Source organism: Microcebus murinus, chromosome 14 (genome assembly GCF_040939455.1).
Source record: "Microcebus murinus isolate Inina chromosome 14, M.murinus_Inina_mat1.0, whole genome shotgun sequence".
Lineage (NCBI taxonomy): Eukaryota > Metazoa > Chordata > Mammalia > Primates > Cheirogaleidae > Microcebus > Microcebus murinus.
Window position 1 is genome coordinate 10,227,300 of NC_134117.1, and position 19,859 is coordinate 10,247,158.

Genomic DNA, 19,859 nt, shown 5'->3' on the forward strand with positions numbered 1-19,859 from the left:
ATTGACAAGAGTCTTGGGAACAAGCAGAAAGGGGTCAATTTTGAAGACAGAGGCCAGGAAGGGAAGGAATCCATAACTGCCTTGCAATAAGCAGCCTGCTCCCGTGAAAGCAGAACTGAGTGACATTTGACATTTGATATTCTTCACGAGGACCCCGTCAGCTGCACTGTCCCCCAGAGGCTGCCTCCCTTACTTAGAGCTGAAAAGCTGATTCCCAAATTTCTCTGCCAACAACCACCTCCCCAGGAGGAGCCAACGTAGTGACCGGTGGGAAGACGTTTTGCAAAGTTGCACTCACGCCACCAACACAATAGAGAGGAATCACCATTTAATTTTCATCCCCCACTTATAGTATTGAAAATGTAGAAGGACCAAAGAAGAAAGAGGGAAACTAAAGAAAGAGAAACAATTTTCTAAAACTAAAACCAAAAAAAATTAACAATGCCCAGAAATCTCAGCCCATGGTTTCTGTGAGTACAGCTTCTCTCTGAGTCCCTGCCACCCACAGATCAAGTCCAAGACCTGGACATGGTGGCTCCCACCACTTGGCCCCCCTGCTCTCTCACTGCCCAGCCCTGCCCCGGGCACCTGCAACACGAATGTTCATGGCTCCAACTGGCCACATCGCTGTCCACCTCTGCTCCTGGCACTCAGCCTCCAGCCCGTCTGCTTCCTCACTGACACAGATTTGATTTTCTTACCTTTTTATTTTAATCCCTTTGTTCTCACTTCAATTTGCTCCAACAATCATCTTGGTCTCACTGAATATCTCTTCTAATGAATATTCTTCTGGCTGCAAATAACAAAATCCACTTGAGGTGGCTTCAGCAAACAGAATTCACTGGAAGGATATCACTTGCTCCTGCCTCACCTGACTCATCTGCCTACTTAATTCCTACTTCTTGCTTCGAACCTCAGCTCACGAACCCCCTACCCCAGGAAGACTTCAGGGCCCTGCTGGGTTAGATGCCACTGCTATGCTCCCATCGTGTTCTGTACAATATTTTTGCCATCTTCCTCACCAGTTAGGCCATGAGCCCCTTGAGGACAGGGACTTTATTCCCCATTGTCAATTCTTTGCTTGGCTGGTTGTGAGAATTCGATAAATGCTTGTTGGACACACATACATATAATCAAGATGGTGAATTCCTCCTGGTGACCAATGTAGTGGCTATAAACATTGCCAACCATATAGACATGTATTTTATAAATTCCTGAGCAGTTATTCTTGCCCATGGAATCCTATTTCTCAGCAGTCGATTTCAATCAATTTCACACACATTCTGCCTGCCCCAGAGTCTCTGGCACCCTCCCCTCCCGCAGAGCAGATTTTCCATTTGAACTTGAGATGACTACATTTATCACTATTATGGTGCTCTCGAACATAAGGCCACATTCATTACTGTGGACTTGATGCTATCTGGTGACAAAAACACTTCATTAGGAGCCATCTCATGTGTTTCAGATCTCAGGGTGTTTTTTTCAAACGACTGAAGTTAAATGGCATGCTTGGCATTTATTTAAATAACAAATACTATTTATGGAAATTGTACTAAACATTTACCATGTGTGATCCCACTTAATCCTTAAAAATAATCCTGCAGAATTATTGCTGCCATTTTATAGATGAGGAAGGAGATTAATTCTCAGAGAGGTTAAGTATGTTGCTCAGTATGATGCAGATGGTAAGCGGTAGAGCTCAGAACTGAGGCCAGGATATCAGATTCTGAATCACCCACCACCCGTACTGCTAGGGGCCCATCACACCCAAACACAAGCCACACAAAGAAAAGAGTGGCTATGAACAGGTGTTATGTGAGCCCAAAGGGAGAGTAAGAAGATTGACCAAAAACAAGTGACTACATTTTATTATGTTCCCATGCAACCTTTTTATCACTCTCAGAATATTTGCCTCTTTCATTACTCCCTTGTTATCTGTCATAAAACCAGAAATTTGAACCCGAGGCTAGGAGTGATTGGGAGTGTATTATTCCTCATTTCTCAGCTGGAATTTGACACAGATCATATATCTAAGTCCATGTTAGGAATCTCTTGAAAGCAGTAAGTTTGCAAACTAGTTTACCGGCAGCAAAGTAAACCACCTTGGGGTTTGTGAGGCCTGCACCCACTCCCGCCCCACCACCACCACCACCACCCCACCCCTCCACCCCACCCCCGCTGTGCATGCCCCTCACCAGGACTCGTGCACTCTCTGAGACCAGAAGGTAAACTATAAATCACCAAGACTTAGGAGGATGAGGAAGGCTCCTGGAGCGTTCCCACTGGATGCAGCAGAGTAGACAGACACTGCGCAACCCTTTTGCACAGAAGCCTCCTCTGGGCTTCCTGATGGACACGTCCCTAAAAATGACAGTGATGCCCTAAGGTTTGTCCAGTGAAAATTTCACTCAGATCAACTTACATAGATTGGTCAAAAGCCCACATGTGAGTCTGAGCATGCAATCTGCTTGATGGCTTCTCATTGGGGCACATTTCTCCATTGAGCCAGAAAGAAGAAAAGTCTTAAAAGTGCTGAGTCCAGGTATTTTAAATGAATGAAAAGGACATATCAAAATTTAATGGAGTCCATCAAACATGTACGGTAAAAAAAAAAAAATTTAATGGAGGAAAATAGGTCAGCTCCTATTTTTCATCGAGTAAAAGGTCTCGGAGGTGCAGCCTTGGAATGTACCACAGACCAAAAAAGTATTGCCATTAGTGGAATTGAAATCGGCCTAAGGGTGTCCTCTGTCTTTGATTTTCTGTCTCCATAAGTGACAGGAATTGTGGTTTATTTGTTGAATTTCACTGTGAATTGCTTGAGGAAAGTTGACTTGAAAAAAAATCTATTGAAATAAAGACAAATGTTTTGTGGAAGGCAAGTACACAAACGAAAGGAAATGTTTAAGTTCTGCTGAGCAGCTGCTGATTTGTAAAAATGGCAACTGTGAAACAAGGCAGGGTTGGGATTATTGCTAATTAGTGTGTATATTACGCCTCGCCTAATTAATCCTGAGAAGTGAGAGAGTCAGGGGGAGACAAACCAAAGCTGTCCCAGTGACTTGCCAATTAATGGAACTTTTTTCTCCTTCTATCTCCTGTAGATGAGCGAGAATTGTCATTGCTCCCTTGCTGTGCGCTGTGGAGTGACTCTTCCAAAAGAGAATGCTACCATCGTAGGAGCTGTGGCATTATCCTCCTCTGATTTTAAACAAGGCATTTAGTAGTCACAAGGTAGAAACAGCCCAAATGTGCATTAAGAGATGAATGGACAAAATGTTACCTACATACGCATACAATGTATATTATTCAGCCATAAAAAGGAGTGAAGTACTGACATATGCTACAATGTGGATGATCCTTGAAAACATTATGCTAAGTGAAATAAGCCAGACACAGCAGAAGGCAGCATATTGTATGATTCCTTTTTTTTTTTTAAGTGATCACTACTTTCTTTCTCCAGTTTTATTGAGGTATAGTTGACAATAAAAGTGTATGTATTCAAGGTGTATAACATGATTTGATATATATATATGTGTTTATATATATATATATATATATATATATATAAACACATATATATACATATATTGTGTAATGACTGCCACAAATTGATTAACAAAACCATCAGCACACACAGTTATCAGTCTGTGTGCACACGCACATGTGTGGTACTCTGGGAGCAAACTTCAAGCAAACGATACAGTATCATTCACTATAGTCACCATGCTGTACATTAGATCTGCAGAAATCATTCATCTTATAACTGAAAGTTTGTACCCTTTGACCAACATCTCCCCATTTCCCCCAACCTCCCACTCCCTCGAAACCACCATTCTACTGTCTGTTTCTGAGTTCAATTTTTTTTTATTCCATATATAAATGGGATCATATTTGTATTTGTCTGTGTCTGGCTTATTTCTTTTAGCATAACATCCTCTAGGTCCATCCATGCTGTCACAAATGGCAGGATTCCCTTCTTTTTAGGACCAAATAGTATCCCATTGTACATATGCACCATATTTTATCTGTTTACTGATGGATGCTTGGGTTATTTCACATCTTGGCTATTGTGAATAACACTACAATAAATACGAAGATACACATATCTCTTCAAGATACTAATTACATTTCCTTTGGAAATGCCCAGAAGTAAAATCGCTGGATTGTACAGTAGTTCTATTTTTAATTTTTTGAGGCTCCTCCAAATGATTTTCCACAATAGCTATACCAGTTTACATTCCTATCAACAGTGCACAAGGGTTCCAATTTCTCCACAGCTTCACCAACACTTGGTATCTCTTACCATTTTTTTGTAATAATCATCCTAACAGATGCAAGGAGATGTCTCATTGTGGTTTTGATTTGCATTTGCCTGATGATTACTGACACTGAGCACCTTTTCATACATTTGCTGGCCATTTTTGCAACATCTTTAGAAAAATGTCTGTTCAGGCCCTTTGCCTATTTTTTACATCAGGTTATTTGGTTTTTTGCTATTGAGTTATATGAGTTCCTTATATATTTTGGATATTAACCACTTATTGGATATATGATTTACAAATATATTTTTCCCATTCTGTAGGTTGCCTTTTCATTCTGTTGAATGTTTCCTTTGCTGTGCAGAAGATTTTTAGTTTGATGTAGTCCCCCTTATTTATTTTTGCTTTTGTTGCATAGGCTTTTGATATTATATTAAAAAAAAAAATCATTGCCAAGACCAATGTCAAGGAGCTTTTTCTCTATGTTTTCTTCTAGGAGTTTTATGGTTTCTGGCCTTACATTTAAGTCTTTAATCCATTTTGAGTTAATTTTTGTATACGATGCAAGGTTAGGGTCCAATTTCATTCCTTGGCATGTGGCTATCCAGCTGCCCCAGCACCATTTATTGAAGAGTCTATCCTTTTTCCATTGTGCATTGCTGATACCCTTGTCAATGAGTAGTTGACCTTAGATGTGTGGGTTTATTTCTGGTCCTGTATGGATTTCATCTATATGAAATATCAGAATAAGTAAATCCATAGGGACAGACTGCAGATTAATTGATGGTTGCCAGGGGCTAAGGGGGATGGGGAAGAGAGAGAGCAACTGCTTAATAGGTACAGGGTTTCCTTTTAGGGTCATGAAAACGTTTTAGAACTAGATAAAAGTGGTGATTGCCAAAAATTGTGAATGTATTAAATGTCACTGTTTTTTACATTAAAATTGTTCATTTCATATGTGAATTTCACCACAATTAAAAAAATTCAATAAAACAAGACATTTACTTTTAAAAGTGCTATATGGAAATTTTAACACCTAAGTAAGAGTTAGGACAGTGTGATAAATGCTTTTAATGCTTTTAAAAACAAAAGTATAACAGCAGGCCTCCGGACCTGCACATCACTCAAAAGTCAAGCATGAAATCTTTTGGATGGGTCATAATCTTCTAAGGAGATATGGATTAAACCAAAGGACTATGGGTTTAGTGGAAACCTCCCAGCCACAATGTCTCCAATACACACTCTTAAAAGGAAAAAAAAAATTTACACACGTCAACACCAAGCTTCTCTCTTTAAAGCTGTGGCTTTGCTATGTCTGTCTCTCCTGAGTCCCTTGGGGATGGGACAGCCACCACCAGAGACGGCTCCTCGGGTGCACAGAAGCACCGTGCATCACAGCGCTCACCAGCTCACCCGAGGGCATGAACCTTCAGGGTCCAACCCCCTGCGGAGGGAGAAACCTGAGTTTTAACCAAATCAGGGAATCTGAGAACCATAGAAAGTTTGCTTTGTGCTGGCTCAAGCCTTATGACATTTTCTTGTATGTAGCATCACCACATACAACCCCACTCAAAGGAAATAAATGTATGGTACAAGAGAGACACGTTCATCACGAATCCTAGGCCATGACTCCACCTTCCCCTCCCTAGAAGAAACACCCTAGAGTCCCAAACTGTTTGACTTGTAAAATGACTTATCAGGACTTTAAAATAACTTTGCTGCGCACGACCAGAATGGTGTCAAGTTGGCTTAAGCAGGCTTCAAGGGTCGAAGAGATAGTGGCTGTGTTTCCTAGTGCCATTCTTTCCACATGGGGTGACGGGAGGAGGGGACATGTGAACACATCGCTGTTCCTCACACACATTCTTTAACAGTTGAATATCTGCGCAGAACAGTGGCCAGGAAATAGACATACCCGAGTGCACATGGAAAGTAACTCATAAGCAATGGCGCAAATTTGGATTCAGAACCTGAACAAAAATCTGAAAGCTTTTATACATGTGTGCAGCGTCTTCACTTAGAATTTCCTATATACTGTAAGGGGGAAAATCCAATTTGTCAGTGTTGACAGGAAAACATACTATTCTAAAAATTACTTTACCTTGGGACCCATTTCAGCAGATGCAGGCACAGAACATGCTGCAATACATACACTGTGAACTGTCCGGGGTTCCTGAACAAATCTCCTACCGTTACCTTCCTTGAGAAGAAAGAAAAATAAACCAAGGAAATAAACATTGTTGCATCAAATTAACAATTGAAAATAAGTAAATAAAACTAGTCCCAAAGATTGGATACCATAATATTTGTCTTCCTCTCCTCATTCTAGAATTTGCTGCACATCTTTGGAGTGGGAGACCCATCGAAATGATAAGATACTGATACTCCCCCTTTCCTTGCCTCAATTTGTAAACACAGCATTCCTCTCTTTCAGCATCTCCATTCCTATCAGGGAACATGAAAAAGACAGGTTTGCATTAAGAAATTCTTAATCAGGCCGGGCGCGGTGGCTCACGCCTATAATCCTAGCACTCTGGGAGGCCTAGGCGGGAGGATCACTCTCAAGGTCAGGAGTTCCAGACCAGCCTGAGAAAGAAACCCTGTCTCTACTAAAAATAGAAAGAAATTGATTGCATAACTAAAAATATATAGAAAAAATTAGCCGGGCATGGTGGCGCATGCCTGTAGTCCCAGCTACTCAGGAGGCTGAGTCAGAAGGATAGCTTGAGCCCGGGAATTTGAGGTTGCTGTGAGCTAGGCTGATGCCATATCACTCTAGCCTGGGCAACAGAGTGAGACTCTCTCTCAAAAGAGAAGAGAAGAGGGAAGGGGAGGGGGAGGGGGAGGCAGAGGGGAGGGGGCGGGGAGAGAGAGAGAGAGAGAGAGAGAGAGAGAGAGAGAGAGAAAAAAGAAAGAAAGAAAGAAAGAAAGAAAGAAAGAAAGAAAGAAAGAAAGAAAGAAAGAAAGAAAGAAAGAAAGAAAGAAAGAAAGAAAGAAAGAAAGAAAGAAAAGAAATTCTTAATCAGAGAAGGACCACCTGAGTTTGAGTTTGTGAACCCCTGGAATTTTGCACAAAATGTTGTGTTTACATGCACCATCTAGAGAGAGGAGCAATAATTTCATCAGGCTCTCAGAGAGATCCCTGACCCAAAAAGCTCTAGACTCATTATTTTAAAGGGTCTCAAGACAGATTAAATGACTGAGCAGAACTAGGCTTGGCCTGGCCCTGGGGTTGAGCCATCTCCATCACATTCAGAATCAGGTCTCTGGAAACCACAGAACTATTTTCACTCCACTGGTTTGTTCAACTAATTTGTTTGTACCTACTGGTGTACCAGAATGGGGGTGGGGCTGAGAACCACTGTAAAGTTTGAAATCAGGTCCCAGAAAATCAGGCAAACATCAATCAAGAGAACTCACAATGGGGAAACCAACTCAGGTAGGTTTTACAAAGACTATGCTTGCTCCAGGTCCGTGATGACTGCAGCTGACTTGGCCTACTTGAGATTTGAGTTCAGATCAATTTTAGTCAGAACAAACCTTTCAAACCCTCCAATTTTCATTGAGTTTAACCCATACCTGTAGATACAGCATTATGAAGTTATAACTTAATTTCACATGTCTGCAATAATCACAAAACTAAATCAAGTCATTAACACATTGTGCTTTCCCAATGTTCTAGTCCTATACACAATTTTCTTACCAGCAGCTATCGATTTATCTCACATAAGTCCAGGTGGTAACAGTTCTGTTCTCTAGAATCTTCTCTGACAGATTCTAGAGTTTGTGTGTCTCATCCATACAAACCCAGAAGGCAGATGTCAGATCCACATGGGCATTTAGTTTAAAATATCATGTTCCAGCATGGAGAACACAGGTCCCCATCCTAGTCACCAGCAGGGGACCCTTAGAGATCCTTCTTCACCCCACCCCCAGTGTATTTCTCTCATTTGCCAAGAGGTTGTTTTGCTTGTTTGTCTAAGCTTAGAGATGTTCAAGTTCACACACATAGGAAGGGACAGAGGTGGACAGGAAGTGAGGCAGCGCTGCAGCTGCAGGATTCTGGGAGGATGGCACCTTGAGTTACAAGGGGAAAACAGAGGCACATATACATCTATAAAGTGACCTAGTCACTCGCAGGCCAGGGTTCTTCCTTTTCCTCCAGAAGCTGGTCCATTACCTGAGTGCTGCTAACCCTAGCACTGAGTCAGCCCTAAGCAAAGGGTCCAGATCAGCGCAGGCAAGAGAGCAAGGCTGGCCACCTGTGGCTTTTCTTCCCCCACTGACCCCCACCCCAGCAAACCACCCACCAGGAGCTCACCCTGAGGGCATATCCTCCTGGGCCTGGAAACTGCCCCAACGCCCTGGTGTGTCCCTGACTTGGGATCTTTTCCGGCATGTTCTCTGTCACTTCCAGGAGGAGCCAGCCCTTCTCCTTCCCACAAGTAAAATGTGCGCTTATTAGCAGTGACCTTTGGAGACTAAGCCTTCGCATTTGCTTTCCAGCGAGCAGACTGTCTGTCTGTCTGTCTTGAATGCTCCTAGAGCAGCGGCTGCAGCTGCCAGGCAAGGCCGGGGGCTCCTTCGCAGGTCCAGGGTGAACGCACATTCCCTCTGGGCACTTGAGCCATATGTTCCAATCTCGCTCCTGCAGCCTCTGCTCTGCCAACCGCAACACTGGGGTTTTTGGCTCCATTTGCTTCTGTGCCCCAACAACCCCCGAGGGAGCTGTTAATGAATGGAGGCTGGCCCAGAGAGCAGCAGCCGCAGGCTGTGGAGGCTGCCAAGCTGGAGGACCTCCAAAGGGGACAGACCTGGCCAGCGACAGAGAGGTGACACTGCCCAGGCAGCGTGTGGCAGGGCCCGGCTGCCTGTGGCTCCAGAGCGCCACTCTCGGCAGGCACATGCCTGAGTTCTGCATCTTCTGTTTTTTTTTTTTTCAGCATATTATGGGGTTACAAAATTTAAGGTTTCAAATAATGCCCTTGCCCCCCCTCCCCCCACAAGTCAGAGCTTCAAGCGTGACCATTCCCCAGACAGTGCACATCTCACTCATTATATATGTATGTACCCCCCTCTCCCCCCTCCCACCCGCCCAATACCCTATTAATGTAGTTCTTATGTGTCCACTTAGGTGCTGCTCAGTTAATACCAGTTTGCTGGTGAGTACATGTCGCGCTTGTTTTTCCATTCTTGGGATACTTCACTTAGTAGTATGGGTTCCAGCTCTATCCAGGAAAATACAAGAAGTGCTATATCACCGTTGTTTCTTAGAGCTGAATAGTATTCCATGGTACACATATACCACATTTTATTAATCCACTCATAAATTGATGGGCACTTGGGTTGTTTCCACTTGGGTTGTTTCCACTTTGCAATTGTGAACTGTGTTGCTATAAACATTCAAATGCAGGTATCTTTTTCATAGAGTGACTTTTGTTCTTTTGGGTAGATGCCCAGTAATGGGATTGCTGGATCAAATGGTAGATCCACTTGTATCGCTTTAAGGTATCTCCATATTGCTTTCCAAAGAGGTTGAACTAGTTTGCAGTCCCACCAGAGTGTTCCTATCTCTCCGCATCCACGCCAACATCTATTGTTTCAGGATGCTTTGATAAAGGCCATTCTTATTGAAAATAAGTGATATCTCATTGTGGTTTTGATTTGCATTTCCCTGATGATTAGAGATGTTGAGCATTTTTTCATATGTTTGTTAGCCATTATTCTGTCTTCTTTAGAAAAGTTTCTGTTCATGTCCTTTGCCCACTTTTTGATAGGGTTGATTTTTTTCTTGCTGATTTTTGTGAGTTCTAAGTAGATTCTAGTTATTGGCCCCTTATCAGATGTGTAGGATGCAAAAAATTTCTCCCATTCTATAGGTTGTCTGTTTACTTTCATGACTATTTCTTTGGCTGTGCAGAAGCTTTTTAGCTTGATCATGTCCCATTTATTTATTTTTGTTGCTGCTGTGATTGCCTTTGGGGTCTTCTTCATAAATTATTTGCCTAGGCCGATGTCTAGGAGAGTGTTTCCAACATTTTCCTCTAGAATTCTAATAGTTTCATATCTTTTAAGTCTGTTATCCAGTGTGAGTTGATTTTTGTGAGAGGTGAAAGGTGTGGATCCTGCTTCAGCCTTCTACAAGTGGCTATCCAGTTTTCCCAGCACCATTTATTGAAAAGGGATTCTTTTCCCCAGTGTATGTTTTTGTCTGCTTTGTCAAAGATTAGATGGCTATATGAGGATGGTTTTATATCAGGGTTCTCAGATCTGCTCCACTGGTCAATATTCCTATTTTTGTGCCAATACCAGATTGATTTAATTACTACAGCTTTGTAGTATAGCTTGCATCTTATCATCGGGGCAGCTTATCAGCCCCAAATAGAGGCCTCGACAATTAACTGCAACCTGGGACAGCATAATGCGCGAGTCCTGCAGAGGCAGCCGTGTGCCTCCAGGGGCCCAGTCTTCTGCGAGACACTGTGGGCCACGTGGGGTTGGAGCAAGAGGCCAGTCACCCTGCACCTCCTGATCTCTCCTGGGCACTCCTGGTCACAGCTCAGGGGTCCAGTGGCCACCGGGACCGACCTGGATCTCGGATCTCAGTGTCTATGGCTGCGGGGATGGGAACCACAGCTGCTTCTCGGGTAGTGGGGAGGCTGGGAGAAGTCCTGCTCGGGGCAGCGCCTGTCAGAGCAAGCGCCATGGCAAAGGCCTGCTATTCCTAGCCTTCCTGGTGTCTTCTAACTCTCGTGTCCCTCGAAGCACAAGAGCTCCCTGCACCTCACAAAGGTGCACAGCGGACACTGGGGCATTGTCATGCAAGCGATTCACGGATGCCAAAGAGAAAGCAGTGGTTCATTCCCAGGAATACACACCATCAGGATGGAACAGCATTCTTTGCTGGGATTCTCAGCCTCAGTTGTCGATTTCGGACAAAAAATCAAAACTCCATACCCTGTGTTAATATGCGGAATGCTTCCTTGGGTTCCTCCTCAGCAGCGATCCTGCTCTACAGAAACCCATGGAAGTTTCAACCTTGTCTAACATAAATGGAGAAACAGCAACAGAGAATTGAAAACAAGGAAAAGTAACTATACTGTTTGGTGGTAACCCCTGTTACAGGCTGAACTGTGTCCCCTCAAAATTCCTATGTCGATGTCTTAGTCCTTAAGACCTCAGAATGTGACTTTATTTGGAAATAGGGTCATTGCAGATATACTTAAAGAGGTTAGATGAGGTAACGCTGGAGTGGGGTGGGCCCCTCATCTAATCTGACTGGCATCCATATAAAATGGAAAAATATGGGTGGGCGTGTTGGCTCACACCTATAATCCTAGCACTTTGGGAGGCCAAGGCAGGAGGATTGCTTGAGGACAGGAGACCAACCTGGGCAACATAGTGAGACCCTCCCATCTCTACAAAAAAAAATGTTTTTAATTAGCTGGGCATAGTGGTACGTACGTGTAGTCCTAGTTGCTCAGGAGGCTGAGCCAGGAGGATCGCTTTAGCCCTGGAGATCAAGGTTGCAGTGAGCTACGAGCACCCCACTGCCCTCCAGCCTGGGTGACAGTGAGGCCCTGTCTCTAAAAAAAATAGACGAAAGTAAAAATAAAATGGGGAAGTTGGGACACAGACACACACACATGGAGAACAGTGTGTGAACATGAAGGCAGAGATCAAGGTCATACACCTGCAAGCCAGGGAACACCAACGATCGCCAGCAAAGCACTGAAAGCCAGGAGAGGCGCCTGGAACAGATTCTCCCTCACAGCTCTCGGAAGGAACCAACCTTGCCAACACTGCGATCTCGGACTTCCAGCCTCCAGAACTGCGAAAGAATAAATTTCTATTGCTTGTGCTGCTGTGTGCTAGAAAACTGACACATTATTCTACAGCAAGAAAGTATAGAGACAGTTTACATGGAAGGGAATATTCAGCATTCAGTGGTCTGTGGATATTCATTTTGAGTACCTGCCCTGGGCAGGTACTGTGCTTGGTCCTAGGGCCATCACAAAGGGTGAATCACAGTCCAGCCATATAGGCACTCGGGCCTCAACACTGAATTCCCTACAGCCAGGGCAAGTCCCTAGGGAGCGTGGGAGGAGTCGTGGGGGGCTTAGAGGTGGTCCAAGAGGGGTCTGCATGGAAACAGTAGCAGGTGTGCATAACTGAGGAGTGCCAGAGGTGGCCAAGGTAACAGGTGCAACATCATGAGGACCTGGCAGTGAGGAAGGAGGCTCCTGCCAGCGTCCTATGCCCACAACCAGTGTTGCTGATACAAAAAGATGGGGAGGAAACATTGTCTCTCAGCAACTGGTACGACATCTTCTCTTGTTGAAAAGACATTTTGTTAAGAATTTGGGATGGGCAACTATGTGAGACCCCAAATGCTATGCTCCAGTAAAACTATAGGGTCACTAAAGAAAGTGCTTTCAGGTGAGGGCAGGGGCTGTTAACTGCAGGTATTCATCTGGCTGAGCATGTTGGCCCGAGCCCTGCACAGGGAAAGAGATAGATCCCTAGTGATAGGACAAGAGAGAAGAGGCTTTGGGGACAGAACAGAAATGCCTAATTAGGATTTTTAAGTTATTTATTGGGGAGGAGGGTTTCCTCTGGGAATTTTCCAGTGGTGGCCCATTGCTCCTTGATGCTTAGGGAGGGTCTTGGTAGGGGCAGCCAGTGAAATGGACAAATGGGCAGCTGGCAGCTGGGTTGGCCCAGAAGTTATTTTTTATTCTTTTCTTATCAATAGTCTGATTGCAAGACATGTGCACAAAGAAGACCACCGCCTGACTCCGTGTAGAAACTGTTCCCATGAATAACAGGTTACAAAAATGACAAGATATTTACTATATTCTTAAACTGATCCCTCTGTAAACAGGGAGGCTTATCTTCTTTAAGACAAAACCATGTAAGGTGTGAAGCATCCTGTCCATTTTAAAGATAAGGAAAAGCCTAGCATTCTGGGAGGCCGATGCAGGAGGATAGCTTGAGCTCAGGAGTTTGAGACTAGCCTGAGAAAGAACAAGACCACGTCTCTATTAAAAATAGAAAAATTAGCCAGGCATCAGGGCACATGCCTGTACTCAGGAGGCTAAGGCAGGAGGATTGCTTGAGCCCAGGAGTTTGAGGTTGCTGTGCGCTAGGCTGATGAGACCACACTTTACTCAGGGCAACAGAATTAGACTCTGCCTCAAAATAAAAAAGATGAGAAAAAGAGGCTCAAGAGAGCCCAAGTCACTTGCCAAAGGACACAGTGATGTGCGGTGAGAGCTGGAATCACCCACACTCCGTCCAGATGCCCTTCACCTCCAGAACGTGCCTGCCCAGCCCCTTCAAGCCCCTCAGTCAGTCCCCAAACTGGAAATCACACACCGTGTGTGTGGTTGGAAATAAACATCCCAACAAATGTCTGGGGTTGCGGCACAGGGAGTAGTGGGAGTGGTTACAGGATTTTTCTAGGGTGGAATCACCTCGTGTTTATGGACCTCGTAGTCAAGTTCTGTCTATGCAGTCACATCCCCAGAAGCACTGCTGGTTTTGTCCCCTCTCACTTTGGGACCTGTATACAGAATGACGACCTTCAAAAGGCATTTCTGTCTCATTCACCCAAGTCTCAATCCACGGGTGGGTGGTTTTACAACCCTGAGGAGCACAAATCTTTCCTTAATGAGCCCAAATCTATGGAGTGCCCAGTTTTTTATGTTATATGGCTTTAATTCCACCCAACTCAATTATGATTCTATACATATTAAGAGTTGCACTCAAAAAACTTAATAACAAAGAGTGTCACTCAGTCTTCAGGCTGATGAAATACTTTTTCTTAACATAGTTCATGAATTATGGTTTCTATACAATGAAATTCTAAGTCACTATTCAGAAAAGCAGTAGAGGTGTATATATAGTGAAGAAAAAAATGTGTCCATAGCATATCAAACGAAACTCAGTGAAGAGGAGAATGGTATCTATCATATATGCCTACTTTTATTTTTAAAAATAAAATATCGGGCCGGGCGCGGTGGCTCACGCCTGTAATCCTAGCACTCTGGGAGGCCGAGGCGGGCGGATTGCTCAAGGTCAGGAGTTCAAAACCAGCCTGAGCGAGACCCCGTCTCTACCATAAAAATATAGAAAGAAATTAATTGGCCAACTAATATATATAATATAAAAATCAGCCGGGCATGGTGGCTTGTGCCTGTAGTCCCAGCTACTCGGGAGGCTGAGGCAGGAGGATCGCTTGAGCCCAGGAGTTTGAGGTTGCTGTGAGCTAGGCTGATGCCACGGCACTCACTCTAGCCTAGGCAAGAAAGCGAGACTCTGTCTCAAAAAAAAATAAAAAAATAAAATAAAATAAAATAAAATAAAATATCGGCCGGGCGCTGTGGCTCACGCCTGTAATCCTAGCTCTTGGGAGGCCGAGGCGGGCGGATTGCTCAAGGTCAGGAGTTCAAAACCAGCCTGAGCAAGAGTGAGACCCCGTCTCTACTATAAATAGAAAGAAATTAATTGGCCAACTGATATATATATAAAAAATTAGCCGGGCATGGTGGCACATGCCTGTAGTCCCAGCTACTCGGGAGGCTGAGGCAGGAGGATCGCTTGAGCCCAGGAGTTTGAGGTTGCTGTGAGCTAGGCTGACGCCATGGCACTCACTCTAGCCTGGACAACAAAGCGAAACTCTGTCTCAAAAAAATAAAAAATAAAAAATAAAAAATAAATAAATAAATAAAATATCATTATATATGAAGAGGTACAAGGAATGTTTACACAGGCACACACAGTGAAAACTGGGACAGGAACCCCGAAGGACAGGGGAGCTCTGGCACCTGCCTTCCACTGAGCCGCAAGGGAGCACCCCGAGAAAATGCCACCTAGCCCCTGGCCAGCCACACGGGCATGGGCAGCCTGTGGCCTTTGGAGTCTCCATCAATGGCCCCCAGGGCTGGCGTGGAAGCCTTTGCTGGCCCTCCCCCTTCTTTGCTAACACACTCTCAGTTTCGTTCAGGTGTGGAGTGTCCTTGGCTTCAATCTGAGTCGTAAACCACAGTATGGATCCAAATCCCTCCTGGTGCGATTGGTACAAACCTTGCACGCGACTCAATCCCAGCCACTGGGATTGGGGGAAAGTCTGCCTGGGGTGGAGGTGAGAATTCAGAGAAAAGTTTATCATCCCAATAAAAAGAGAGACAAAGGAGAAAACACTGCTCCTTTTCTGAATGTTGTCTGGGACTCCCCCAAAGCTGTCCTGCAACTATGAGGGGAAATGTTTCCAACAAACACTGGAACAAAGCAACAAACATGGCACAGCTGAAAGCTAGACAGCAACTGGGGATTGATAATGTTGAAGCCCCGCTACCGCATTTCTTTTTCCTAAGATAAGAAATCTCTCATTATTTAGGCTCCTTTCACCAAGTCTTGTTATTTGCAGCTGAAAGTGTCCTGCAGGTGCCACACGAAGCCAGCCGCCTGCCTACAATGGCATTTCAGTGGTATTGCAATGTGACCTTCAAATGCTTGCCATGAATTAGGCAGCTGGAAAAGACACTCATATGTTACTGCAGGTTTGCTTGTGTCATCTTAGAGAAAACACATTCTTCTCCATTGTTCTCAGGAACCCAAGAAAAGGTTTCTTTGTAAACTCATATTAAAATGATAGATGGGCCAGGCGTGGTGGCTCACGCCTGTAATCCTAGCACTCTGGGAGGCCGAGGCAGATGGATTGTTCAAGGTCAGGAGTTCGAAACCAGCCTGAGCAAGAGCGAGACCCCATCTCTACTAAAAATAGAAAGAAATTAATTGACCAATTAAAAATATACATACAAGGCCGGGCGCGGTGGCTCACGCCTGTAATCCTAGCTCTTGGGAGGCCGAGGCGGGCGGATTGCTCAAGGTCAGGAGTTCAAAACCAGCCTGAGCAAGAGCGAGACCCCGTCTCTACTATAAATAGAAAGAAATTAATTGGCCAACTGATATATATATATAAAAAATTAGCCGGGCATGGTGGCTCATGCCTGTAGTCCCAGCTACTCGGGAGGCTGAGGCAGAAGGATCGCTCGAGCCCAGGAGTTTGAGGTTGCTGTGAGCTAGGCTGACGCCACGGCACTCACTCTAGCCTGGACAACAAAGCGAGACTCTGTCTCAAAAAAAAAATATATATATATATATACATACAAAAAATTAGCCGGGCATGGTGGCGCATGCCTGTAGTCCCAGCTACTCGGGAGGCTGAGGCAGCAGGATTGCTTGAGCCCAGGAGACTGAGGTTGCTGTGAGCTAGGCTGATGCCACGGCACTCACTCTAGCTTGAGCAACAAAGTGAGACTCTGTCTCTAAAAAAAATAAAAAATTTAAAGAAATTAAAAAATTAAATGATAGACGGTGAGAACAAGTTGGTGAGAGGAAAAGAAAAATAAGCAAAGTGAGGTCAGAGCTCGTGCCTGCCACTGTACTAACCCAGAACCTCCAGAAGGCCACACGCCCGGGAGATGGCAGCTGTCCCTGCACACACGTCACTTCCTGCCAAGTACACACAGGCACGCTGGAACGGTCTCGGCTAAGCACTCGTTTTCTAGGAAATAACATTTCCATTTTAGGGTCCTTTCTCATAAAATCTTAAAACTCTGTCTTTAATGTGTATTATTCAGTGTCCTTGGGTTGCAAATGACAGAAACATTAACTTAGATTAGTTTAAGGAAAAAGGAGGAGCACGCACTTGATGGCTCCCAGAAGCCAACCAAGGAAGGGTGTGCCTGGATGAGGATTCAAACACCAGTGGGACTGTGACGCCCCCTGTCGGCTTTCTCTGCACGTCCTGCAGCTCAGGCAGAAAGACGAGGGTGTCCCCCACCGGCTCCAGTGAGAAATTCCAAACAGGGAACTCTCTGACTGGCCTGTGCTGGGTCACATGATTATTGTTGGACCAATTGCTATGGGAAAGGGGGTGCTGTGGATTGAACTGTGTCCCCCAAAAGATATGTTCAAGGCCAGGTGTGGTGGCTCACGCCTATAATCCCAGCACTTTGGGAGGCTAAGGAGGGAGGATTGCTTGAGACCAGAAATTGGAGACAAGCCTGGGCAACGTAGCAAGACACTGCATCTACAAAAAAAATGGAAAAATTAGCTGGTCTAATGGCATGAGCTTGTAGTCCCAGCTACTTGGGAAGCTTGAGCAGGAAAGATCACTTGAGCCCAGGAGTTTTGAGGTTGCAGTGAGCTATGAGGCTACTGCACTCTAGCCTTGGCAACAGAGCTAGACCCTGTCTCAAAAAAAAAAAAAAAAAGGCATTGTCAAGTCCTAACTCTTGGTATCTGCAAAGGTAACTTTGTTTGGAAATAGGGTCTTTGCAGATGTAATCAAGTTAAGATGGGGTCCTATTGTATTAGCGTAGGCTCTAACCCAATGACTGATGTCCTTATGAAAAGACAGAAGTTTGAACACAGATTGGAGTGACACACCCACAAGCCCAGGAATGCCGGGGATTGCCAGCAACTATCAGAAGTTAGGAGAGAGGCATCAAACAGATTCTACCTCAGAGCCTCCAGAAGAAACCAATCCTACTGTCACCTTGACTTCAGACTTCTAGCCCCTACAACCGTGAGAGAATGCATTTCTGTTGTGGTCAGCCACCAGTGTGCCGTATTTCATCACAGCGTCCTAGGACACTCACACAGAGGGTAGGACTCCAGGTTGGTCAGGTGCCCACTCGGTGGCCGGAGAGGTGGGGTGCCATAGTTGCAGCCCCAATACACGGCTGAGCTGTACCCCAAAGAAGGGAGCTGTCAGGCAAGCACAGTAGCCACTACTACATTAATATGCTCTGTCATTGTCTTTGGCCAGATTTCTTACAGGTGGAGAGACAGGAATATGGTTTTGCATTGCAGGAAATGTTGGTTCCTGCTTCTGAAGAGAACCCATATTCCTTCAGCCAAAGTTAGGAATTTACAAGCCACTGCAATTTGAGCCATTTTATTCTTTAAGGATTGAAGTAGTTTAATTTGCTTTGACACTTAGAAGCTCTTGGATTCATTCAGTTGTGCAATTCTGCTGTAAAAAATGTTTTATTAATTGCACCAAGGTATATAAAAACTTAAAAGTTAAGTTCCTGTGAAGCACATATCCTATTTCAGTTATCTACCTATCAGATTTGACCTTTTATCTTGGCAATAAAATTCAAATTATGCGTCAAATATAATAAAGATCTATTCCAATGAATTGAAATTAGTTGTCATTTTAATGTGCTTTTGAGCATTTTTTAATTACTAGCATGCTTATTATATTAAATGGTCAGTTCAAAGATGGAAAAGCGTTACTCACACAGAGTAATCTTCACACGGATACCATCGGATGGCCTTGTGCTTAAAGATTCTATTTCAAGCCAAGCCCCACTGCAGTTAGAATTCTAATGAACCACACAGACAGAATCCTTTAACAGCTTGGGAAACAAGGAATCGTGTCTCCATAACCACATTCACCTTTAACATGCAGGCCTTGCAAGCGGAAGGTAAAGGTAGAGAATTTAGCCTCATGAATATGCATTCAAACCATGCAGCCAGAATAGACCCTCCTGAGACCTCACTCCTAACAGCCAAAGTGCTGCTTTATGCACTCCATGTACATCAACCAAGTTAATTTTCACAATCCCACTATGGGGCGGGAACTACTATCCGTCTCCCATTTTACAGAAGTAAACTGAGAAAACAGAGAGGTTAAGACACTTGCCCCAGATCACACAGCTAAGAAAGTGGCAGAGCACCAGGGTTCTTACCTGGAGTGTCTGGCTCCAGAGTCCATGATCTGAACCTGCCTGGGACACAAAGACCTGACGAAGACCCCTGACAGGTCTTACCATATCTTTGAGATGGAACCTTGCCACATGAAATTTTAGTCTACAGTGCTCGATGGCATACAGTGAAATGACGAGTACGGAGTCAGTCCCATCCATCAGCGAGGTGTTTGACGACAACCAGTGGTAAAGCAGGTGAGGAGTGGCTGCCCTGGGGGGCACCACTGGGTCCACTGGCTCTCAGACTGAATCACACCTATAAGTTTCCTGGGTCTCCAGCTTGCAGACAGCAGATCATGGGACTTCTTGGCCTCCATAATCATGGGAGCCAATTCCTATAATACACCCCTGAAAAGACTAAAACCACTGACACCATTCTCAGACATTGCCACGTAGAGGTTGTGGGACCTTATGAGGAGAATCACCTCATTACTCTGGACCCTGTAAAATTAAAGGCTCGAAGTTAACGTTAATTTCAGTGCTAATAACCAACCTGTCACTCCTGAGTTACCATCAACATTAGAGGAGAAGGGCCGGGTGTGGTGGCTCACGCCTGTAATCCTAGCACTCTGGGAGGCCGAGGCGGGAGGATTGCTCAAGGTCAGGAGTTCAAAACCAGCCTGAGAAAGAGCGAGACCCCATCTCTACTAAATATAGAAAGAAATTAATTGGACAACTAAAAATATATTTAGAAAAAATTAGCTGGGCATGGTGGCACATGCCTGTAGTTCCAGCTACCCGGGAGGCTGAGGCAGTAGGATTGCTTGAGCCCAGGAGTTTGAGGTTTCTGTGAGCTAGGCTGATGCCATGG